Here is a 27,554-nt window from a genome sequence, read left to right on the forward strand (position 1 = left end):
TACCAAACAGTTCTGTTATTCAATAGATCACACCATGGGTGTACTGCAATGACTGACAGATTCCAGTATTTTCAGTATAGGCACAGCAGAGTCCAATTTACATCCAAAAAATCCAGCTGGGAAGAAGAGATCAAGAAACAAAGATATGGAAAATAAGAGGATGGTGACCTTCCCATAAAGAAATTGCAGCATGTAACAAACAACCTTACTCAGATGATAATTCAAGGTCCCATTCAGGTAATGGGCATCCATTCCTTCCAAACTTTTTATATGTTGCGTTTATGTGGGAACAAATCTTATTGATAATGATTTTATGCTGGTAATACTTTCCATAACAAAACTTCATTTTCCTCAGGAGATTAATCATCTACCTAATAATGTGCTCTGGATTTTTGAAACCTGTAATTACCTGGTATGTATAAGTAGCATATTGAGCTGTTCATATAGACTACAATACCCCGGCGGCACAGCCACCCCCACTCACAGGAGCCCCAAATCAAATCACAAACAATAGACTATTGTTCATCCAGACTATTATCTATACTAATTAATGGAACTAAGTGATTACTGTCTGATATGATGATGTAACAGTAAATGATCATATTGATGCATTAACCACATACTCACAGAAGAAATCTGTTGTGTTGTACAAATCATATAAATTTTTTGTTTGTTCAAATTAAACTTTATATAAACAAACCTCTGGTAATTGTTGTGTAATAAGTTTACAAAATTGAGAATACTAAAAGGTAATTAGTAGTTATTAATTTAGATTATTCTGCCCTGAAATTTTAATATTGTATCTCTTGCTCAGTTCTACAGATTCTTAACATAAATTTATTTCAGAAGACCAATGTAATATTCTTCACAACATTGAAGAACTGTAAGCAGTTCTGCAGTATATTTATTATTTAATGAAGACACAAAAAATACTCTTTCAACAGTACATAAAAATTTACAAAATAGTTTAAACACTGAAAAAATTCTTTCAATTACATATTTTACCTTATCACTTATTAATTATTTTACCTTGAAGTAACCAGTATTGTTATCACACACATTCAGAAGATAAAAAATGTATTACATTAATAATCTTAGCAAATTTATGAGTTGCACATGCTTTTGTTCCCATAAATAATTATATTTTATCTTACTTTGTTTTATAATTAATTTTATTTTTGAACATTTTTTTGTTAATTTTCATGTTAAAAGCTGATTAATATTATTTTAGGATATTACTGTGATTTTTAATTATGCAAAAGTTTACATAAATAATTCCATATTGTTTATTTTAAATCTAGACTGTATACATAAAATGATAATACTTATTTCACAGCAGTGCAGTAGAGGATACATATTTACAACACTCTCATTATAAAATTTCTTATTAAACATAAAACCATTTTTTTAAATTCTCAATTTCTGAAACTATCTTCAAATATGGTTAAACATAAAACTAGAAATCCTGTAATTCTGATTATTCTTCCCATCTCTTACCTCTTAGCTAACTTATATCTCTTAAATAAATTTTTTTATGTTATTTTCTATTTTGTTACTCTTTGCTGATTTTTATGGGTTGTTTTGCTAACTTAGAAATTTTACTAATGTAAATTAATTAAGTTAATTATTGCTTTACTAATTTAAAGTTAAATTAGTTTAGATTTGGTTTTCTCAATGTATATTGTGTCATAATACTTCATTTAAAATACGTAACGCATCATAAATTTAATTTTGTTTTTATCTTTAAAATATGTTAATGTTTAGGTTTAAAGTTCATTGTAGGTTTATGTTAATTATTTATATTTATATTTATTATAAACATTAAGGCTTTGAATTTTTAACCATTCATTTTCAGTGATTAAAATAATTTTTAAGTTCTATTGATATTTGCTATTGTAATTGTTTTATATAATTAAAAAAAATTTATATGAAGAATTTTGAATCAAAAACAAATAAATTATTTTCAAAAACAGAGTTAATTTTATAGAGATAGTGTTATTTTTAGGTTTCAAACAGCTAAATGAACTTCATCAATTTGGGGTCCTTAGGCAACTGAATCCCTTGTAAATGTACCTGTAGCTTGTTATATCTCAGGATCACCAGACCTGGATGTATTGTTAATTAGATCTCAACAACAAAATGGTAGGCTGGGAGATAGTTTTAAGAGACTCTTGGCATTAAAATATCTTAATGCCAACCAAGATATAATATCTTACTATCTTAAGTCTTAAATTATCATCCTTATTCATACTCTGAAGTAATACTGTGTGGTGGTTCCGGAAGCTAAACAGAAACTGAAAAAGAAAGAAAGAAGTTCTTAAACTATTGTCCTGATCTAGTCCCCAATGTGGTCTTAAAGATGGCTTTTCATGCTAAAATGGGGATGCGTAGGGTCACCAGAGGTGTTTCACAGGGTTCTGTTCTGAAACCCATACTATTGAACCTGATGTACGACAGTGTGGTCAGGGTTCCTCAGCCTGTCGCGATAATGCTCATAGGTTTTGCCATGACCAAACATTGCTCATGATCTCAGACAACCTTGAAGAATTAGTTGAGTGTTCCAGGCCTCTTACCATGTGGTACATCTTTGGATGGAGAAAGTAGGCCAACAATTGGTGCCAGATAAAACTGAAATGGTTGTCATTAAGGGTAAGAAATTAAAGGTAAGTATTACTGTGCTGCTATTGAATTACCGAGTCAAGTCCAGGATGGCCATCAAGTATCTTGGGATTTGGATCAGTTCATGACTTAATTTTGAGATGCACTTACTAAATAGCTTAAAGAAGGCAAATAGAGCAGGAGCAGGATGCTCAATTGCCAGGCTGTTGCCCAATTGGGGTGGCCCCAAGCAGATGCATAGTACATTAATATCCAGTACTGTCACATCTATGGAGAGTGGAAGAAGTATCAGAAGAAGACCAATTTGGTTTCAGGAAAAGTATATGGACAAGGGAAGCAATTTTAGCAATCAGATTAATAGTAGAAGAAAGCTGAAAGAAGAACAAACCTTTGCATTTACTTACATTTAACTTTGCATTTATAGACCTAGAAAAGGCATTTAAAATAACATAGACTGGAATAAAATGTTCAGCATTTTAAAAAATTAAGGTTCAAATACAGAGAGAGAAGAACAATTGCTAACATTTACAGGAACCAAACAGTAATAGTAATAATTGAAGAACATAAGAAAGAAGCCGTAATAAAAAAGGGTGTCTGAGAAAGATGTTCCCTATTCCTGTTACTTTTTAATCTTTACATAGAACTAGCAGTAAATGATGTTAAAGAAGATACATGATGTTAAGTAACAGTACAAGGTGAAAAGATAACGATGATACAATTTACTGATGATATAGTAATTCTAGCTGAGAATAAAAAAGATTTAGGAGAAACAATGAATGGCATGGAAGAAGTCCTACACAAGAACTATCACATGAAAATAAACAAGAACAAAACAAAAGTAATGAAAAGTAGTAGAAATAACAAAGATGGACCACTGAATGTAAAAATAGGAAAAGAAAAGATTATGGAGGTAGAAGAATTTTGTTATTGGGAAGTAGAATTACTAAAGATGGATGATGCAGGAGCAATATAAAATGCCGAATAGCACAGGCGAAACGAGCCTTCAGTCAGAAAAAAATAATTTGTTTATTTCAAAAATTAGTTTAAACGTTAGGAAAAGATTTTTGATAGTATATGTTTGGATCATAGCTTTATATGGAAGTGAAACTTAAACGATCAGAGTACCTGAGAAGAAAAGATTAGAAGCTTTTGAAATGTGGTGCTATAGGAGAATGTTAAAAATCAGATGGGTGGATAAAGTGACAAATGAAGAGGTGTTGCGGCAAATCAATGAAGAAAGAAGCATTTGGAAAAATATAGTTAAAAGAAGAGACAGACTTATAGGCCCCATATTAAGACATCCTGGAATAATTACTTTAATATTGGAGGAACAGGTAGAAGGAAAAGATTGTGCAGGCAGAATATGTAAAACAAATTGATAAGGATGTTGGATGTGGGATGTAGGTTTGTTGTACACCAAAATGAAACACTAGCACTAGACAGGGAATCTTGGAGAGCTGCATCAAATCAGTCAAATGACTGAAGACAAAAAAAATTTATTTATTGCAAATTGAAAATTACATATACGATTTTATTTAACATATTTATCCTTGATGCAGGTAGTAAAAGAAACCTTGAGCGCTACCCATGAGTTCATATCATTGTAATAGAATGATTATAAAAGAACTAAATAAAAATACATGATTTTTGTAGCATGATGCATAAAAATAAAATAAAAAACATAAAAATTTAAATTGCAAAATTAAGTTAAAAAAATACATAGAATAAGAATGTAAGATTATTTAAGTTTACATTGAAATCAAATAAAATAAAATGCAATAAATTCATAACCTAAAAAAATGAGAAAAAATAATTTCATTATGGAGAAATAAAAAAATATATATATATATTATAAGATAATGTATTATAATACAACAAGAAATATTCATAAGATAAGACAACTGAATACTATTATGAATTTATACTGCCTTGGCATTACACTTAAACAGTCACATTTACATTTACACAGTCACATTTTAGATATGTACATTTTTTAATGTTAAGTGTATTAATTTATTTTGTTGTATATTATTTATTATAATAATATGTTAAATTAATTGTTAACTGTGAATTATTTTTGTCTTTCAATTTGGTAATTTAAAATATATATTGTGTTTCACCCATTCATCTATTTCTTATTTGGACGTTAAAATGGTTGGAGACTTTGTTAGAAAATACACTGGCGTAATACAAAATTGACCTTTGCAAACAGTTAATTTTGAAAAGAATGTAGTATAATTTGTTCCTCCTGAACGAGTATTGTACGGTGTATTTTTAAATTCAAATTCATTTGTATATTTATGTGTAGTATTACTTTCTTGACATATATTTTATGTTAAATAGGTACTTTAAATTCTTCAAATAAGGTTGTACTGGAATATAACCTTGGTCTATCAAAAACTACTGTAATTAAATATTTCTATTTTATTAAGATGGGTATCATCTGTTCCTCCCCCATATCTCGATTCCATATTGAAAAAGTGAATGAGCATATGCAAAATACATAATTCTTATTATTTCAAGATCTTTAACTTTGTTTATTTTGTAAACAGTATGAATAAGGTATTTTAGTCTCATGCAGTCTCTATGCACAATGTCTCTTTTAGTCTCTATGCACAATGAAGATGTGCATAGAGACTGTGCATAGTGAACATTCCAGTTCATATGATCGTCCAACTTTATTCCGAGATATTTTATTGGCTTGACTTCGTCTATTGACTGACAACAGCAGTTACTATTTATCGATTCGTTATTATTTATTGAACATGTATGTAGTTTTAGTTTAAATTCACGAGGGGGCTTGCCGGTTTCAGTAGGCGAGAATTACATATATTTCGTCTTATTTAGGTTAAGCGTAAGAATATGGCTTTCAAACCTAGATTTTATCATAAGTAATCCACGGGTAGCGCTCTTATATACTTTATCCCACGTCTCGCCCGAATAAAACCAAAGCTGTATCATCAGCGACTGATGCTATGGTACTGTTAGGAAGGTTTAGTTTTAAAAGATCTTTGACATATATTAGAAAAAGTATTGGCGAGAGAACAGTACCTTGTGGTAGTCCGAAGTCTGAGGATTTTCTGTGATCACTGACTTTATATTTAAAGTCAGAGTCAGAATTTGAGTTCTACCCTTAAGGTAGTTTTCAAACAGTTCTTTTACTGGTCCTCGTACACCGCAGTTATTTAGCTTATGTATTAAAATTCTGTGAGGAATTGTGTCAAATGCTTTAGCTAAATCGATGAATATTTCTATAGTCTTATTATTTTTATTAATATTATTATTATTCTACTTAAATGTAAAACTGCATCTTTTGTTGATTTTCCAGCTTGAAAACTGTACTGATTTTTATGAATAAAATTATTTTTAACAAAAAACTTTATTATTCGGTTTTTTAATATTCTTTCAATTTTTTTGGAAAAATTACTAAACAGATTTATAGGTCAGTAATTTGCCGGGTTGTTTTTATTTCCCGATTTATGTATTGCGATTATTTTGGCTATTTTAAATTTATTAGGGAAATATCCTTCAATAAAACATCTATTTATTAAGTGTTCAAGTGGTTTTACTATGTAGTTACTTATTTCTTTTAAGCAAGAAGCATTAAAGCTATCGATTCCAGGTGACGAATTATTTTTTAAATTTTTTATTACATTTAATATTTCAGTAATATCTGTTGGGTTAAGAAACAGGCTATTTATTAATAGAGGGTAGGGTTAACGAAAGAGGCAGATTTATGTTATTTGTATTTTTTTAGTATAGCATTTGAATCATTTTCTCCTACATTTGTAAAGTATTTATTTAATTTATTAGGTTCAATTTTCGGTTGTGTAATTTCTTTTCTCATTTATAATATTTCATTAATACATTCCCACGTTTTCTTAATATTGTTTTTATTTGAATGGAACTTAAAATAATCAATTTTTGCTTTCTTTATTATATTATTTAATGAGTTATATTTCTTATAATAATCTTTTAGTTTTGTATTAAAAGGTTGTTTTAATAATTTACGGTGCATTTTATATTTTTCTTTCATAGCAGCTACCATTCAAAATGTTAAGTGACCCATTGTTTTAGTGGTAAATTTTTATGTGATATTTTAATAATCTGTTTATGTTTATTTAAGTAGTCAATAAGTTTATTAACAAAATTCGTTACTAATGTATCTATAGTATCAGTGTTATTGCATATGTCGTTCCAGATTTCTTTATCTAAACTAGATTTAAGTTTATTTATTTTATTATAATCATAATTTATTTTATTGATAATATTATCGGTTGTTGTCTTATCTTTTATAAAGTTTGTAAGTTTCATATGAAAAGAATTAACGGTCTGTGTAGCAGTCTTCAGGATCGCCCCCATCACATCACTCTGCCCAACGGAACCGCTCTTGAAGAGAATATGGTTGATGCAGCTGGTCGACTGCATTTCGCCATCGAGACTGTTTTGTAATCGTGTAGGTTTGTTTATATATTATTTAAATCCATATAGTAGCATAATACTAAGAAATTAATTTATCACGTTATTATTATCAAGAATATTCAAATTCTTCTCCTATTAAAATTACGTTATCATTCGTCTTTATATTTTGTAGAAAAGCATCTAAGCTAATCAGGCAAGAACGTATGTTCTGGGAAGGCGATCGATAAACGGCAATCAGTATATGGTCCCCGTTACCAATTTTAAAATTAATACCAACTGAATTCGCAGTTTCTTACCCTACTTTCATTATCTCGTCCTTAATATTTTTATCTACAAATAAACATATACCGTCACTCTTTGTGAATTTACTATTTTGAATGACGTTATAACCTTCTAAACTGAAATTAAATTCAATGTCATCCACTTATCCAAGTTTCGGAAAATATAATAATTTGAAACTTAATTTTATTATTACTTAAGTAAAAAACAAATTCACCAAATTTTTTTCTTATACTTTTTATATTCATATGAATTATATTTAGGTCATATTTATGGTTAAAATATAATTGAGAATTAAAATTAAAAAAAAAATCATTTACTTTTATTGTATCGTAGCAGTCATACTCTATGAAATCATCTAATTCATTATTGAAAGGCAAAATAGGATAAATAGTTAAACAAACAAGTAAAAATTACTAGAATGTCTGATGAGAAATGAAAAATAAACACAATATTAATAATAATAACACAATAAAAATAATAAGAAATCTAAAATTAACCAATTCCTGTCGAACTAAAATTAATACCTGTAATCTGAATAATCAGTAAAATACGAAAAATATTAAATTTTTTGTTATCCATTAAAAAATTAACTTCTATACAATTATAGTGAAACACATAGAAACATAATGAAATATATCAGAATCAACGTACCGACATTCCGATTTGTAAACAAGTTACTTATTTTCTAATCGAGCGATGTCATCCTCCTTAGTGAGTCTGACGGCTCTTGAGTCAGGCTTTTTCTTTATAAACAGTTTTCCTTCTCACCCAAACATATGTAAGCTTGTTTTATTTTTTAAGTTCCCTAGCTCTACGAGGATAATTTTGTTCAGTCGCGTGAGATGTTCATTTATATAAATAGTTCCTTGAGGAAGTCGTGCATCCAAATCATAAGATTTAAGAGATCGCTTTTCTTTTGCGGTAGCCAAACATTTTGCATATCAATTAATTAATAGACTTGCTTAACTTTACCTTTTCTTGTAAGTATCCCATAGGATACTTACAAGAAAAGTAAGCGGCAAACTTCTTTGCCGCTGCTGAATGGTGTGTTTATTGTTTGGCCACGTTCTCTAAAACTTTATAGACGTCTTCGATTTGTGTTTCCGGAACCCCATTAATTTCTAGGTTGTCGATTCGCGAGTACTGTTGTAATTCATTTAAATCACTCTGGTATTTCATGTTTTCAATTCTTAGAGATGAGCATTCCTTTTTTAATGTTTCATTCTCAGTTTTAAGTTGATCCAGGGAAGTCTTGATATTCTCAACTGTTCTACTCAGATGAGTTATTTTTTCATTAAATTCATGAAACCTGGTGTTGATAAGTTTCATTATACTTTCTTTTACTGAGTATACGATATCTTCAAGATTTTTTCTTCATCTCCAACTTTCGACCCGGAACCTTTTACGCATATATCACGTTTCCAGATCTTACGTGATTTCAGGTTACGAAAGTTTTCTAGAGATCCTAGTCTTATGTACGTCGTTTGGAAGTACGATCGACAAACGCAGCATTCTATGATTTCTTTAATGTTCGTAAATACTTTATTATAAACATTACACGAGTTTTCCATTGCGATTAAAGTAAGATTATATAATCTAATGTAATTAATAGACTTTTCTCGTAATCTGCACTGAATTTATCAACAGGATTAAATAGCCACGACAGAAGCCGCACAGTTATATAGAAAGCGTTATCATCCGCCCGCTTCAACGTCTCAATAAGAAGTGATAAGTTCTCTAATTATTAAATAATTCTCATATTAATACTGAAAATAAAAACAATGACATGTTGAATTTATAACCTCTTTATTTTTTGAATCAGTTTTACAAAGTTATCTTGACTGATAGATTTATTTTAAAATAATTTGGTTATCAGTATAAGAAAGTAATATACAAGATAATAAAAGCACAACTTTTCTAAAAACGACAGTGTTTACGGATTAATGAACTAAAATAATATGAATATACTCAAAATATAATAAAAAAAATTTTATTAAAACCAAACTTAAAAAAGGATGTAATTTCTAAATCCATAGTCATATGGTTCCAAAAGATATTTTCAAAGTTATTGGAAGAAACTACACAGTAGTTTAATCTGGATGCAAATTTCTTCTGCCATATTTAGAAAGTGTCTTTTTTTAATTTAATGAGATGCAGGATGTCAAAATCACTAAGAGAAAATGTGTCAGGAAATGTGACAAAGAGCTGTTTCCTACTACACCTACTATATCAGTAGATAAAAATTAAGTAAATTGATAAAAAATAGACAATTAATTTTAAGAAATAAACAGAAAAGAAAGGAAAAAGATTAAAGGTTGGTAAAAAAAGAATTAAAGGTTGCCAAAGTTCATTAAACACAAACTTTCTTAAAATTAGCTGATAACAATAAGTCTCAGTTTGTATTCAGTAATGGACTTTAACACTTAAATGTGTTATCTTAATCACTTATTTTCTAATTAAAATTATTTTGTCTACAAGCATGTGGCTTTAATAGAATACTAACAATAGATAAATCAGAAATATTGTAAATATTATTTATCAACCACCTATTCCATAATTGTATATATTTTAAGAATATCTTTTCATCATAACAGACGTTTGTCTCCGATTAGCTGAGATCAGGTAAAAGAATTACAAAATTTCTTCTAATTTTATATTTATGAGTCAATATCATAAGGTTTTTTGTTTTGTATCATTTATCTTATTTCAGTGTTACATTTTATTCATAATAGTAACATTTATTTCTAATTAAAATTATTAATTTTTTAGTTATAAATTGAACCAAATTTATTTTTAAGAGAGTAAGTAACAGCAATTGAATGAAAAGCTTTTAGAAGGAAAGGTGATGACGCTATTGATAAATTGGCTTAGATTTGTGTTAAATAGATTTGACAAATTAATGAGTAAATATCATGGATGTTCATCTTTAACATGTAGTTTTCATGTTATACTACACATAGCATTTTGAATTTTTTTTTATATTACTTCCTCATGTATTGGTTGCTCTGGACTGGTTCAGAGCTAGCACTTTTTTATATTATTTTTCATTTAGTAATTAGTTATTATGAACAGATTTTATTTTAAATCAAATTAAGTTTTTAAAAAATATTACCTTCACAACATGAGTAGGGTAGAGTTATCTATCACAACTTTATTATTTTCTCTGTGCTTAAAAAAATATTATTCAGAGAATTGTTTCACTGAATACTATGCAAAAAATAAGTAAAGAAGTACATAAAATAAACTATCTTGTCCAAATATACTTAAAGATCTTTTCACAGCTTTTTTTGGCACCATCAGTTTTGAAACAATAGACACACTGATCATAGTACTATTACCTCTGAAAAATGTTTAAGAAATCTTGTTTCATCTCTAATTTATACTTATTTATATGAAGTCTGAAAAGTAATTATACAGTGTTTCTAAATCAGTGGGTTGGCTATACTTTTTCGGATTGTAGTTGTAAAATTATACAAGAAGTATCCTTTGGAAAAATGGAAATTTCTCCTTCGTTTTCCCCCTGTCCGTCATTTTTTTATTTTTATATAATAATTTATATCTCCAGTTCGGATAGACGAATCACATTAATATTGGTAAGCGTCCTGGTAATAGTTTTAAAATTTAATTAGCAAAAAATCAGCACTTAAATCCTTCGCAAATTACAAAATGGCGGCCATATTTCATTTTCAATCCGTAACATCTCCATAAATATTAGCTTTATCAAAATTTATGTTATTTGCTAAAATATTAAGCATTTTATTTTGAAAAGAATGACATTTTATTTTTTTAAATCGATTAACAAATAGTTGGGTTATGGGAGAAAATTGATGTAATTTTGTATCATAATTATTAGATCTATTATTGTGAGAAAATTATTACGTAATTTGATACTAATTTACAGGACTACATTACATTTCATCGAACTAAACGTAAAGTGGAGGACATGAAAATAAACACATAATTACATCAATTTTCTAACATAATTCGGCTATTTGTTAACTGATTTTCAAAAATAAAATGTCATTTTGTACAAACTAAAAGGCTTAATATTTTAATAAATAACATAAATTTTTATAAACCTAATATTTATGGAGATATAATGGATTAAAAAATAAACATGGCCGCCATTTTATAATTTGCGAAGGTACTAAGTCCTGATTTTTTGCTAATTTTAAAACTTTATTTCCAAGTCGCTTACCATATTAATGTGATTTGTCTACCCGAACTTGAGATATAAATTTTTATATAAAAATAACAAAATGGAGGACAGGAGGAGAACGAAGGAGAAATTGCCATTTTTCCTAAGGATATATTCTGTTTAGTTTTACGAGTAGAATCTGAAAAAGTATAGCCAGCCCACCATTTTAGAAACTCTCTGTATACGAGTAAAATATTACCTCATCATTCACCTTAATCTTTATCCTTAATTTCTTCTTCACTTACTTAACTGCTTAATATGTGGTACTGTGCTGATACTGTACTGACTGGTGGAACACTGTTCCACCAGTCAGTACAGACTGTTTTTATTGGGGATTAATGAGATAGAGACTCTGTCAGTTTGCTGCTTAATTAGTAACACTTTTTCCAAATTAGGGATTATATAAAAAGTCAAATAAGAAGCTAGTAAATCATTAGCTCAATCCATTCCATGTTCTCTTGACTTAAGCTATCTGATTACTTTGATGCATTTCTTTATTCCTTTTGCACCGATCTTTTCGCTTCAATATACTTCTTATTTTCTACATCCTAAAATTAACACTTTCATGCTCTAATCCTTTCTTTCCATATTATGTTTTTACCTTTACACTTCCTTCTATAATCAAATTAACAAACTATTAATTACAGTCTTAATGTAGAGTCTATTTTAATGTTCTTTTTATAAAACTGCTACAACTTCTCTATTCTTCAATATCTTAAAACATTAGAATTAAAAGAATAGCGTAGAACAGAAAGGAATTGAGGATAGCATAAAACAACCAACAGACAGAATAGATGACTCCATAAAAAAAATCCAGATAATCAGCATTTAGAATCTTCCCCTATTGGTAAAACTATGTGTTGAAAGTGAAAGAAAACGAACTATACTGATATTTTAAGAAATTCATCGTATATAAATTTATATATCATTCTGATTTTTATAGGTATTTCAGAATTATAATTTTTTATTTAAAATGTAACCTTTCCCTTGACCCAAAATTACATTATCTAAATGAAAACTGTAAGAGCATCTACATAAAATACTCACGCTCATTCTAATATTGTATATCTACATATGGGTGCATTAAATATTTAATTTAGCTACCCTATTCACTATTTCTGGTTAAGCTTAATTAAGTTAACATTTTAGATAATACGCACAATAAGTATTAACTGAATAAAAAATTTTTTATTATGACTTCTTGTTCTGCAACGTGGATAGTCATGATCATCACCTATTGATTATAGCTAGCATACTAAATTAAACAGTATTCAGAAACACCTTCTGTTATAAAATCAGTAAATTCAGATAAGTGGCCAATAATATAATTTTACTCTAGTGATTAGAACGATATTTCCTGAATATTTTAATCCTTCTTTTATTTTGGTAAGTTTTGTTAATGCTGTTTTTTTCCAAGTCAAAGTAGAGTTTGATTTTCTTCCAGCTACATGATTCAGGAACATGTGGGTAGTATTTTATTTCAACTTTAAAGAGTTTACTAACAATTTATATTATATAACTTCAGATTTATGAATAACATAGATACATTACAACAATAAGATGTTTTTAATTTCTCTTTCATTCATCCAAATACTGCAGAAATTTATTTAATAAATAACTTATTTAATTAGTAGTACTCTTAATATAAATGTCATATTATGTATGTATGTATGCGGGTTATATGTATGTATGTATATTCCACATCTCCTCCTACATCATAGGACTCATTTCAGTGAAACTTGGGGCAATTATTACATACTAATTGAGCAAAAATACTGTGGGTGTTAGTCTTCCTACAGCAACTGCTCCAGGAGGGGTGAGAGGTGAGAATCTTAAAACATTATAAAGGTTAAAATTCTGAAACATTTGTAATACTTTCAAACACTACTACATTTTGCAAATGTAATAATTGTAATGTTATAATGGTAATAATTTGGAAATTTAATACATCCTGAAATGGTAAAAAATTAATTAAATCAAATTAAATCAAATTAAAAATTAAATTAAATTGTAAATATCTGTATAGTTGCATAAGTTATTTGGGTACATATTTTATGATAACATCAGTTATTGTGATGCATATTGTATGAAAGTTTTAAATACATGTTCTTTCTTTAAACTTCCATTTTCATTCACAAACTGCTACTGTAGGGTAATAAACAGGCTACATATGAAAGGTTCCTTCAATGCAAAAGAGACTTATGTTTGTGTAGAAAGTTAGTGACAATTTTTGTAAAAAAGAAATGGATGGGTCTACAAAGAAATTATGACCCCAAGCAATGCCGGGTATATAAGCTAATAATAGATAAAGCAGGTGACTAAATCTCTGACTAAGTTAGTAGTAATAAACCCATCGAGTTGGTCTAGTGGTGAACGCGTCTTCCCAAATCAGCTGATTTGGAAGTCGAGACTTCCAGCATTCAAGTCCTAGTAAAGCCAGTTATTTTTACACAGATTTGAATACTAGATCGTGGATACCGGTGTTCTTTGTTGGTTGGGTCTCAATTAACCACACATCTCAGGAACAGTCGAACTGAGAATGTACAAGACTACACTTCATTTACAATCATACATATCATCCTCATTCATCCTCTGAAGTATTATCTAAACGGTAGTTACCGGAGGCTAAACAGAAAAAAGAAAAAGTTAGTAGTAATAAATATCATATTAGGATTTTACATACTAATATCAAAAAAGTTAAAATAAATTTAAACAATAAAATGTTAATATTTACAATACAATGTAAAATAAAGTAGGATATATGTTAAAAAATAAACCATCATTAAGTTGGTTATATTTAACAATAATTGATGTTTTCTTTCCTGTAAAGATAGCAATTAAAGGTGCGAATTTGTTGTGAATGAAATGTAACTTGAACACTTGAAAAAGAATATAAATATATATATATATATATATATATTAAGAAAAGATGGCAAGTGTGGTTTCAACTGAAATAACCAGTTCTGAGAATTAGAAAAAGAATGCTCTATCATGAAAATAAAACCTTTCTGATGTGGAAAAAGTTTAGATGAGGTAACAGTTTTTATTAAAGGTATAATAGATAACTAATACTGTTACCTCATTAAAAGTTTGACAGATGTTAAAATTTATAAATACTTTTTTAAATGTAAATGATTTATATGTTAAAACCATTCTTTGGTTATTTAATATTATTTTTCTCTAATATTTTTGACTTCTTGTTTATGTAACCTTTTTAATATATATTTTTTTTTAAGTAACATAATTTTTGACTTACCCTAGTGTTGTATTTCTCCCAAACTAACCTAAACTACGTTTTTAAGAAGTTAGAGTGTAATTAAAATAGATTACTGAAGCAGCCTTTCTTATTAAATTTTGTGGTGAAAAGGGGAATAAAATTACATACGATTTCTTTTCTCCAATTTTATAAAATGTTCAAATTTAGTGACTAGTCTTACCTGATGTAGTCTATAAAATCAAAGATATATTATAATTAAAAAACAAAATAACATCTAGAAGCAAGAACATAACTGATTCTATAAATTAGTCTACATTTTTCTTAAAGATTAATTAAATTAAGTAATAGAAATAAATAAAAACACAAAATTTTATGTTGTATATATAAGATATATTATAACAAGACCAGTATAGCGGACCTGAGTAACAGATTTCTACCAGTTAAGAAGAAAATAATGAAATATAATAATGGGAGGAATCCAGAAAGAGACTAAAAGAAACCCTTTTAGAAAAGGTAACAAAATAACAGGTCCATTTAACAATCGTCTTTTGTAATATTGCCCACAGATACACTAACCATATATTGTTCTGTGAGAAGAGTTACCAAACCAAGGTTTGAAATTAAATTGTAAAATGTGAGGGCAGTCGATCATTCTCACGCTTCGAGTTGGGTCCAATCTGGTAGGTAAAGAGTATAAGAGTATAAATACTCTGGGGAAGACCAGTTAAAAAGCATTCTGCGAAATCAGTTTAGATGACACGTCATAAAGACAGTTCTGTGAGAAGAGTCTGCGAGATGAGAGTCTGCAGATGTGAGTTCTGCGATTCAGTTTGTGAGACATCAATCAGCGTTATTTTGCGAGGTCAGTGAAGGAGCAAATTACAAGTGCAGGTTTGATGCAACTAAGGTAACGTCACAAGTAATGTTTCAGTGAGTTACTGTAAGATTATAAGTGAAAGAGATAATGTATTTAATTCATAAACTGTTAGGGTAGTTTTATTTGTGAACAGCAAAATTATTTGAAGTGAAAGAATTTTATACTTGTCTTATCTATTGTACTATTGTTGTTAATGTAAGACTAGTGGTTAAAAGTGTTAAGACTAGCGATCATGCTATGTCTTTTGTCAATGGGACTGAATTCTGCTTTTCATTATTTATCTACCTGTGAATAAATTCTGGTGATTACTTTAAACTCTGTTTTGTATGCAATTTCTTTTTATTATTATTGACATTTATGATTATTTGTATGTTACTGATATTTAATATCATTATTGTTTACTGTTGCCATTATTGTCATTAATCTAATTATTATTGTGCTAATAATTACTATAGGTTTTTTATTATTTGTTTTATTGTTGTCGTTTACTATTATTATTACCATTGTCATTATTATTATTAATGATTTGTCTTGTTTTACTAATGTTTTTAAACCAATACATTGTAATTATACAAGTATAAACACTTTATTTGTCAATCTCTCAATATCCTGATCAAGCCGTGAACACAGGACAATATTTTAATAAGATGATGCAAAACTAGACACTAATTATAAACTAAAATAAAATTACTTTAAAATATTTAAAAGCTAACAAATAATTTTAAGTAAACTAAAATTAAAATACATCTATATTTATTTTGCTAAAAACAGTTAATTAAGTTCAACAGTAGGATGAAAACTATTAATGGGTCAGGGAGATTAAGTGATCAGTTTACATGTTATGATAATTTTAAGTGAATTTACTTGAAAAAAAAACTTTAGAAAAAAGTGCCAATTAAAAACACCATGTTTGTTTTATTAATATAAGAGCTATTACTATTCGGTTGCAACTACTTTATGTTTTTAACAAAAAAAAAAAAATAATTGTTCAAATTGGTCTTATTAAAGTGTATTATAGTATTAATGTATATTAAATTGTATTTCTCTTGCAATTATGTATAGTTGAGAACAAGATAACATATTTAATTATATAACTTTTGTTTTTACAAAATTTTCCCAGTTTTTCTGGGTTTTGTAAACTTTCTGTGGCAGGATTTTGACTGTAATTAATATGGTTTTAGTTTAACACCCTTAAAAAATGATTTATAATATTTTTATATTATGTCTAGCTAGTTAGTGTAGTGGTTAACTTTTAGTTGAATTTAAACAGAAATATGGATTGTGGCACCACAACACAAATTTAATTCTTGGATCAGTGATATTTTCGAATTATATAAAATGACCACCAAAGTCTCACACATCACCTATTTTCGAGGAAATACTTTTTTTCTTTATAATTATGACTCTAAAAATGTCTGCTTACTCTCAGGATGAAATTGAGCAGTAACCATTCAGAGTCTGGCAAAATGATGATGGTAGCATCAATTCAAGTATTCATGTGTTGTAAAAGAATTTTCTTTTTCATGAAAATATAGGAAAAAAATTAAAATAAAAATGTAAAAATAGCAGTCATTATTAGTTCTTTTAAAATATTTCTAACTAAAGATCACAATTTTACACTTTTTTTATGATGCTATTTAGATATAAAATTTAAGCAAGTATATACTCGTATAATGTTATAAAATAGTGTAACAAAAACTATGTGTAGTATTATGTAATTATTTATAATAAATTTGAAAATTAATTTCTTTTGGTGGTAAAATTTTATTTGTTGGAAAAAATTTCTACCAACTTTTTCCTGAAAATTAAATTTAAAAAATGTGGGATCAACCTATCTTCAAAAACAGTATATCTGCTACTAAACATGCTGATACATACTGAAGGTACATGATTGATACTATATGAACACATGACACTTGGCTGTCATAATCATAAGATCCATAAGTATTAGATTTTCTTTAAGGTGAAGGAATCGCACCTGCCATTTTTGTATGCACTGTCACTACATTGTGGGCACCGTGGTGAAATAATAAAAAGCAGTATTCGTTAACTGTTAAGGTTACATAATAAAATTGGCAAATTTTCTTATAACAGTTTTCAAAAAAGCTGAAGAAGTGAAAATTAGAAAGAGAATCTTAAAAAAATCATGTTTTCAACACTAGACAGATATAAAAATAAAATTTGTTTATACAGTTGACAGTAGTAATTGAATCTAGGTTGAATGTTCCCTCCTCATATACATTTATTACCCCTTTCTGCAGTTGAATGTAGTTATTAGTTATCTACATATTGAGAAAATAATTACCATATTCTATTGTTTAAAAAATTTGTTCTAATAAACTGAAATATTCTTCTACCAGTATGTATAATGATTTGATGTAACAGATGTATATTGGATTAATAGATTTGTTGTTTTACAAATAGATTTTCCAAATGTGATTACAATTGCAGTATTCTACCTTATCTTAAGCTATTTGAAAAAAAAAAATTTACAAAACTGAAAAGATTATTCTGGTCTATTCCAACCTCTATCTATGCTCTTATTGGTGAGGAGTGCAGGTGATGGCATAGACGTAACTACAGCCATATCACATTTTCGTATTGTTAGATTAATAGCCATACCTTATTTCAGCCTGCTCACATTCTTTACACTTACAAAGTGAATGGAGTTTGGAACATAGTTATGTATAAATTTATAATTTTTGGAATAACTGTACAACTATGAAATCTATACTTTATTCTTTTAAGAATGATTTAAAGGGCAACTTATAATGTATTTTTATAAAACTGATGTGTGATTATATGAGTACTATAGTACCTTATGATGCTTTTTTATGTAACATACTCAATTTAAAAATTCTATTTAAACAGGTTCAGAAAATATATAAAGATTAAAAATACAAATCTTATCCCACTTAATTCTTTCCAGATTGGTTTTAAGGTAAATTTCTTAACTTGGAATAATGTAACTCTAAATACTGTTGGAGTTAATATTCTTGTTTAAATTTTCCATATCAATTATAGCAAGATGTACTAGTGTGAAAAATTAGTTTATATCATTTTTCACTTCCTTAAGAGTGAGTGAGGAAAAAATCCCTTCTCATCAGTAACTTACTATTTAAGAGAAAGAGAACATTCCTACCTACTTGGTTTCAAGTCTCCAACTTTTTTTATTTTAGTATTTCTTTTTTAATTTTACTTATTAGAAATTGTTAACCAAAATAATATTTATTTACTTACCCTAAAGATCTCTCAGGAATAATTATGCCATATTTTAATTTCCTAACTGTCCAGAAAATTGAGGGAATTAATGACAGGTGAATCAATGAGATAGTTCCATTAATTAGAAAAGATTGTTTTAAATGTTTAACTTTTATTTTGAACTTATAACAATGAATTTCTTCAGTAGCTATTTAAATACAGTATTTAAAAAAAAATCTTAATTTTTACACAAAATCTTTTTTTAATTTATTACATTTTGATATTTATTAGTTTATTAAATTATTTTCAGATTTATTTTTGTTAATATTTTTAATTAAATTAATTACTTCAATTAAATAACATTTTTTTTAGTTTTATGTTCATCTCTTTTTACAAAATACTCCACTTTTCAAGCACTTTTTTTTGCATAAAAATGACAAGTTTCAAGTCTCATTGACTGTCTACAAAACTTCTTCGATAGAAAAAAAGTTATAAATATCATTCAAATCTGTTCACTAATTTGTGAGAAATTTATTATTTATTTGCCAGGTACATACAAATAACTAGTAATACTTAGTAACTAGTTATACTTATTATAAGACCAGTTCTGCAGGAAATATTATTTATCTGTGCACAGACCTGATTACATATTAATTGAAGATACAAATTTAAACTTACATATACCTAACTTAAAACACAAAACTAAGTGTTCACAATCTGTTAACAATCGTTTGTTTATGAGTATATTTGTGTATATTTGAGTACCTTAAATTTACATTTTATCATGTATTCACTTTTTTAAATTGCTCTTCAACAGTTTCACTTCTTGGATTCAAATTCTTAAGAGTTTCCAAAGGTTCATTATTGAGTAGATGCCTTTTTTTGCCTACTTTAATTTTACTTTTGGTAAACAAAAATCAATGGGAAGACTTTTGAATTTTTATATTTATTTTGTTACTGTTTATAGTTATGCATAAGAACTGATAAAATTTGATGTACTAGTGAAAATTAGGTGGTATTTGATATTTGTTTTTTATTTTCCTATATTAATTTAACAAGTCTATTTTGTAAATTTAATAAAGGTATAAGTGTGTTTTTATATGCTGTTCCCCATGCCATGATCCCATAGTTTGCTCCACTATTAAACAATCCATAATATATGGATAATAAAGTCTTAACATTTAAAAATTTAGTCAATTTTGTAAAAATGTTAATTTCTGTATTACATTTTCAATATGCTGCTTCCATTTCATATGCATATCAGTACCTAGGAGCTTAATACTTGTCACTCCTTTTATTTCTTGTTCATTTATTTTTAAAGAAAATGTATTTGTTGTTTTCGTAGTTTGCAAATTCTATGATCACTGTCTTTTCAACATTCAGAGAAAATAAATTATCTTTAAGCCAACCTGCAACTATTTTTAATTGTAATGTCTCATTTTATTATAAGTTTGTTCCCACGTGTTTTCAGAACATAACAAGGCAGTATCATCAGAAAATTTACTGCTACAATACATTCTTGAGGTAGAAGTTCTAAAAGATAATTGATGTATATATATGTACTAAAAACAAAAGAGGTCTTAGTATTGATCCTGGAGGATCCCAAAATTTAATATTTGAAAATCGATTCTAGTTTTTTATTTTATTTTAACTGATTGGAGTCTATTTTCCAAATTGCAAAATCAATTTAATGACATACATACTTGCTCACCATTTTTTGAAAGAGTGACTGAAATAGATTCAGAAAAAACCATTCATAAAGCTAAACTTTTATTATTTTTAACAACTTCACACTGTTATTCTTAATAAAAATAAAATTAAAACAATGGAATGCATTTGTTTCTTTTTTTTTAATACAAAAAAGTAATTTATTTTTTTATTAAAAAAAGTCCTTAAATAAATAGTAAATGAAAATTAAATTTATTCTAAATAACAATTTTTTATATACAAAATTAATTTATATATGGATAAATGACGTTCATAAAAAAAAGGAAGAGAGTAAAACTTTATTTAAAACGTTTAAATAAGAACGATTAACCAGTACCAGGTTTATTTAGGAACGATTAACCAGGTTTCATTACCGTTAAAGAATTACATAAAATATTAATTAAAACAACCACAAAATATGATTAAATAAACACATACAATACAGTTAAGATAAATCTTGCAAGCGGTAGTACTATTTTGTCAGACTGAAGGACAATCAAGCTTGGTGTTGTTTGATAGTATTTGGATTCAACCAATTTGCCAGAAACTCGTTCAGTCTTTCAGCGGCTCGCTGTGAGTAAACATATACGACACGAAGTTGTTTTTAATCTTCGAAATTTAGTTACTCGTACCTGAATTAAGTGTTGTTTATGTAACGGTATCACAACTTCAGTAAGTACAATATATATTATTAATAATAATATGTAAAAAAAAATATTATTTACGTATTACGAATTGAAAAAATAATAACGCGTAAATACAAAAACAAATTGAATTGCTAATTTTTAAAAATGTTTATTTATGTAAATAAATAAATACATAAATATATATATATATATATATTTATATCATAATATTTTAAAATAAGAAACGGCTATTTTTGAAACCTATTTGAATCAATCCACTTTCTAGTGTAGGTTTTATTTATTGATGATTTCGTCACAAATTTTGAAGCTTGTGCGTGGAAATATGAAAATGGAATTTTGTAGCATATGAAAAAGTGCCATGCCTAACTAAGAGTCAAATCCGGTGTCTTCTGATGAAAGGCCGAGACGCTACCACTCCACCACGGAAATTTTTAAATGTTTTCATTTAAAAAAAATGATACTGCTGAATTTCAAATTATAAAAGTTAACATTACTATGATATTTTTTTATTTATAGTCATATCAACAATAGTCATTAATATTGGAGTGTAACTGTAAATGTACCGGTAAATCGTGTATTCTTCAACAGACGTGTGGTTAATTGAACCCCAACCACCAAAGAACATCGATATCCACGATCTAGTATTAAAATCCGAAAAAAAATCAACTACCTTTACTAGGATTTGAACCTAAGAACCCTCGATTTCGAAATCAGCTGATTTAAAATGACGAGTTTTACACTAGACCAAACCGATGGTTTAAATCAATTTTATTTGTATTACAATTTAATTAAATATAAAAATTATCACTAAAGTTATTATAATTTCATTAACTATTTTATAGCAAATTACAAATTTTTAGTGGTTCTTAAAACTTTTTTTCTATATTTATTTTTCATTTGAGATGAGAAATAAAGAAATATTACAACCAAATTGTTTAACCTTGAAATATTTTATTTGGTACACGTGTGTTTTTTGGCCATGAATTCGTGAAAAAAAAGTTACCATCTCTATGTTTTCTAAAAAAATAAACTTTAATATGCAACTTTAAAAAACTTATTATTTTAAACGACGAAGAAGATGTAAATGATATTTACGAATATATCAAAAAAATTCTATGTAGCCAATTTCCTGGTTAGCAGGGCTAGAAATACGTAAAAAAAGTTTCTCCTTTTTTTTTGTCTTCCGTAAAAACTTGAAAAAAAAATACGACGTTGTATTTTTTCTTACTAACAGCGGTGAGAATATTGGCATTAGGCCAGGTCTCCTGACCTAGAGCTGTTTACAATATTAAATACCCGAATTTATAATCGTAAAAAGTCAAAGAGAAGATTTATCTTTGGTTTTTAACCGGCTTTAATAAAAAGGAGGGAGTTTCTAGCTCGGTCTGAATTTAAGATTTTTGTTTTCTTTTTTCAAGAGCTTTATTCTTCACCAAATGGACCGGTTTCAATGATTTATTTTTTTTACGTAAGTTCCCATTAGTGGCCCCTTTGTAAATTTTTTCTTAATAATGTAAGTGGGAGGTATTTTAAATGATAAATTGTCTGAATAGAATAATATAAGACATGCAATTTTTTTATAAATCATAACTATATATATAAGCCTGTTACCCAGAATATCTCATGAGAAAATTGTAGAAAATTAGTAGACAAAACTTAGATAAATATAGATTAAAAAAACATATTTCCATATTTCAAAACTGAGTGCAAGCTCAGTAACTGTCTACGCCATTTTTCTCATTTTTATCAAGTTGCAGGTTTCTTCCCTTTTTTCATATAGAAGTGACATTTTATGTAAACCTATCCTCATTTAAAATAAAAATGAAGTTAAAAAAAATGAAATAAAATGTTTAAAATATATTATAATAAAGCCAATTTTAATAAACCGTTATAGAAAAAATATACAGGTTGAATTTCGATTTTGTAGGCAATTGTTTTTAAATCTGGCACAGATTTCAGATAATCAAATTAAGAGACGAACCAGTCTCTTATATTTAAGGTGGTTTTTAAGTCTATAAAAAAATTATTAATAATTAAATTCTTTCTGTGTGGTTTTTTAAAATATTTTTTTAATAAAACATTAACAATGTTTTCTTCTTGGAAATTTGTAGCTTTGATTGCAATGTTTTAATCTGTAATTTAAATGTCTGTTCATGAGTAAAGAACATTTCAGGAACCATTTAAAAAGTCTATAATTATAACACGATAATTTCAACTGTTAAACATAATCTTTAGTAATTATAAATGAATCAATAAAGATGAATAAATAAACAAATTAAAAGAGAAAATATGTGTGCGATCTGAAAAACAAAAATTATAGATGCTGATTAAGATAGGAACCTATTACTAGCAGGTGGTTCCGCTACAACTGAACCGTCTCTAGGAATAGAACTTGCAAAATTAAGTGTCCCAAGGTAAAGATCAAAGCTACGTTTAATGAACCGTTTAACATTAAATATTAGATTCTGTTCAAATAATTGATATAAAAAAAAAATTACAAACGTTCGTTTTTAAACTAAACTGATCGAAATGCGCATTAATTGTGATCAATATGAAGGAAAAAAGTGTCTTAGAACAGCGGTACAATATTAACTTTTCTTTTTTAACAGTTTTAATTTATTTAAAGATAATTTAGAGGAATTACTCGTAAAAGATATCCCCCTTTTCGCCTGTTTTTGAAATAATGACATTTTAACATATTATAACTTAGATAAATAAATTATACTAAAAAATTAATTTTAAGCATGCTAGGGGAGTCGTTCTGCTCCGCACGGGTCAGACACAGTTGCTATGTCAGTCCGTTAAACCAGTCAGAGAGCATATGTACGTGCTTTCTTATTGGTTAATTCAATTTAACCTTTTCCCATCACCATGATCCGCGGTTGATTAGCGCTCCGCGAAAATATGTTGGTATCTGATTGCCTCCCTTCATAGTCTTATGCTACACTCTTGTGAAAAAATTTCAAAAAATTACAGTATATTAAAGAGATTTAACAGATTTTGACCAAAAAAAACCGTTATTATTGGATATTTTTTATGCCTGTAACAATAAAAAAAATGAAACGGTACAAAAATTAGGATAATTTAATTGCAGAATTTTTTTGCGCATTTCTACCGCGTTTTTTATTAGCGTAAATTTTTTTTTTTATTTGAGTTTATCAAACATAGTTTGCTGATTTTAAAAATAATACTTTCAAGCAAATCGGTTGAAAATTGGGCAAAATATGATAAAAAACCCGTGTCATAAATCACAGATTAGTAACATATGTTAGTATAAGTGAAAGTAGATTCAGAAAACTACATTTTATAAAAATTTCCACCACTCAAATGGCTATTCAGATTGACAAAAAACCATTTTTACTGTATACTCTTATTCATTACGAATCTATATGTGTTAAATGTTTACCGATATCATTTGTCAGAAAATATATTTATAGGCCTCAAGTAAAAGTGACATATTTATGACCACAAATACCTTTTTTTTTGTGTGCCGTATATCATAATTTATTATGTGTTTCAATACATCGATATGTTGCTAGTAAGGTAAGCTATTTTTGTAAATAATAAATAAATCCGTAACCTCATAAAAATTATAATACACAAGTCCCACACACACACACACACACACATACACACACATACACATTTCTGAGAAAAAATGGTCATTTTCTTTCTAGTATAAATAAAACATTTTACATCGTATAAACGTCGTTCAAATTGTATAATAAAACTAATTCCTTTGTGAATACAAAAAAAAAAAATAACCGACTTAGGTCCCATATAAAATGATTTTGTAACAGCGTTTTAAAACGATGCCGAACATACCTAATGATCTGATTTAATGGCTAATGATCTGAAAAGGATAATTAACATACCCTCAAAACGTTTTAAGGAGTTGAGTGATCGAAGTCGGTGCTGGCTGAGTTGATGGATTTTGACGTGGTAAGTGTTTTAATATATAAACGAATTCTATAGCTTATTTAGTTGCTGACATACGGCGGGTTGGGTATATTTTTTAATAGTGAGATGTGTACGTTCCCTCAAAACGTTTATCTGAATTGCGAGAAGGAAGTCGATGTTTTTTTTTAATTTAATGGCACTTGACGTGATGAGTGTTTAAACATACACACGAATACTACCTTAATTAGTTGTATATCTCGATTTGAATGACATTGAGGTAAGGCTTTGAGTATGAGAAATGCTAAATTCCGTTGAAACTCTTCTCATAATTGACTGAGCAAGGTCAATGCACGCTAGTTATCTGCCCAACAAATCCTGTAACTACATTAATTACTGAGTAATTGCAGAAAAACTAATTTCTTCAGTTTGTTTACAAATCTTATTTAATATATAGATTTTAAGAACAAAGCTCTATCTGTTTTAAAGAATTCTATTAAGTTTTCTCCATGGTCGGTTTCTACGTGGTGGCCATTTTAAAAGAATTGCTATTTCGGCTTTCAAAAAAAAATTAGGTTTTTTCGCGTTGAACTCTACGTGTTTTACACGATTTCAGTTAACGACGACATAATGTTTTTTGTACAATCTATTAAAAAAATTATGAAAAGTTGAAATTACATTACCAAAGAAAAAGGGATAAATAATTATGTATATTTTGCTCTAATTTTCTTTATAGATTTTCTTTAAATAATCTGAAAATATCAAGAAATTTTTAATTTAATATAAAACTTTGTTTTCCATGGGATAATTCTTGAAATACCTATTCAAAGATAAGCTTTATCTTTTGTGACGACTACAAATGTTAGTTATAAACATTTGAAATCAGTTCTCAATAAATGGTTTCTTTGCTATATTATTTTAATAATACTCGTTAATAATATAAATAATTTTTTATATGATTTTTAATACGCATTGTTAAAATAAAAACAAATATATAATATTAAATCGGGTCACCTAAATTGATAGAAAAAAAGATTATTACATAATTGTCTTCATTAAATCTATTAACAGGACAATTTTGTTATAACTTTTACGTTAATATAATTGTTATTATATGTTTTATATATATGTTAAATAATTTGTATGTTAATTTTATTTTATATTTATCTATAACATAAAAACAAAATTAAAATTATAAAAATAAATTATAAAATATTATTTTCTTAGAAAAATAAATTGAGGAAATATAAAAAAAAATAAAAAATAGATAACAAATTATACAAGTGGATCTGCAATGTAGCAAATTTACTTTTAATGTAAGTTAATGTTTTTATCTTGGTAAACATTGTTGTTTATATTCCGTTTGAACTTTGCGAAAAAAATAAATTGTTTTTTATATGATTTGTTTATTAAATAAAAATAAAAAATTATATAAATAATGAGCTAATCAGCTAATTTACTTAAATATTTGTGTTAGTTATTAGTCTAAAAAAATAATTCCTTTACAGATTTTATTTGGATATTTTCTAAATGTAATTTTTTTGTATTATTTTTTACAATAGAACTGCAATTGTTCAATATGTGATTTTTATTTGATTATTCTTGCTTTTTGTGGTAGAAACTAAATTTATTGGAACAAAAATGCATAGTTATATATATATTTTTTCCTCATAAATAGTATAGTAGATAATAAATAATAGTAGCACTGGATAATCCACTAAAAAAAAAACTCCGACATAAAAAAAATCTTGAAGAATAAAATTAAGTTGATAAACCCCAGAAAAATTTATTTTATGTAGTCGCTTTATATTGACGCGTGTTCGCGACTCGATCAGGATATCGAGAGATCGACAACTGAAAATGTTTATATATACGAGTAATTTATTTGTTTAAATAAAATAAGACTAATAATAATGAGTAGTGCTCGAGGATCAGAGTGTGGAGGAGGCCAACAATATAATCGAATTGATGTTCAGCAATAGCGACAAATGGGAATGTGTCTCGACTACGTTCGCAACAATGATAGGAGAGAAAGCCAATGACAAAAGGCGATGACAGGCTGAGGAGATGCGGATCCATAGAGACATGGAGTTCGATGAAGGGTAATCAAGGGGAGCCAGCTTCTGGTGGTGGACGGTGGAGAGGGGGCTCCTCGGAGTCGTCGCTCGTCGATCGCCCTTTGGGGACGCCTTCCGGTCATCTAGATTCGGATAGTAGAGTGCCTAGGTGATCATGCAGAGACTGTGTATATATCATATGGTTTGGATCTGGCCCCTGCATGATAAGAGGAAGAGGTTTTTTAGCGGGTGAGACTGCACTACCGTCAGTGCAGGCTTGACGGCGGCTGGCAGAGCTTTTTCCTTCCCATACGGAAAAAAATATATATATATATTTTTAAAATATTTCCTAATTATTGTTCTGGGAGGGGGTTTATAACCGATGCAATTTCATTTCATTATATGAATTAAGAAAAAAAATTAAAGAAAA

The 27,554-nt window shown here is 27.7% G+C and overlaps 1 protein-coding gene across 4 annotated transcripts in view; it reads left to right on the plus strand.

The window, feature by feature from the left end:
- Positions 1-9,815: 9,815 nt before the first annotated feature.
- Positions 9,816-27,554, plus strand: part of LOC142329154 (proton-coupled amino acid transporter-like protein acs) — a 103,871-nt gene continuing 86,132 nt past the window's right edge. For 2 of the 4 annotated variants that reach the window (XR_012757430.1, XM_075373502.1), the window contains exon 1: positions 21,020-21,195. The gene's annotated coding sequence lies outside the window, so the exon portion shown is untranslated. Of the gene's footprint in view, positions 9,946-21,019; positions 21,196-27,554 lie in introns of those variants that run through there. The other 2 variants (XM_075373501.1, XM_075373500.1) reach the window with 2 other exon arrangements.

This window comes from Lycorma delicatula, chromosome 8, assembly GCF_047948215.1.
Source record: "Lycorma delicatula isolate Av1 chromosome 8, ASM4794821v1, whole genome shotgun sequence".
Taxonomy (NCBI): Eukaryota; Metazoa; Arthropoda; class Insecta; order Hemiptera; family Fulgoridae; genus Lycorma; species Lycorma delicatula.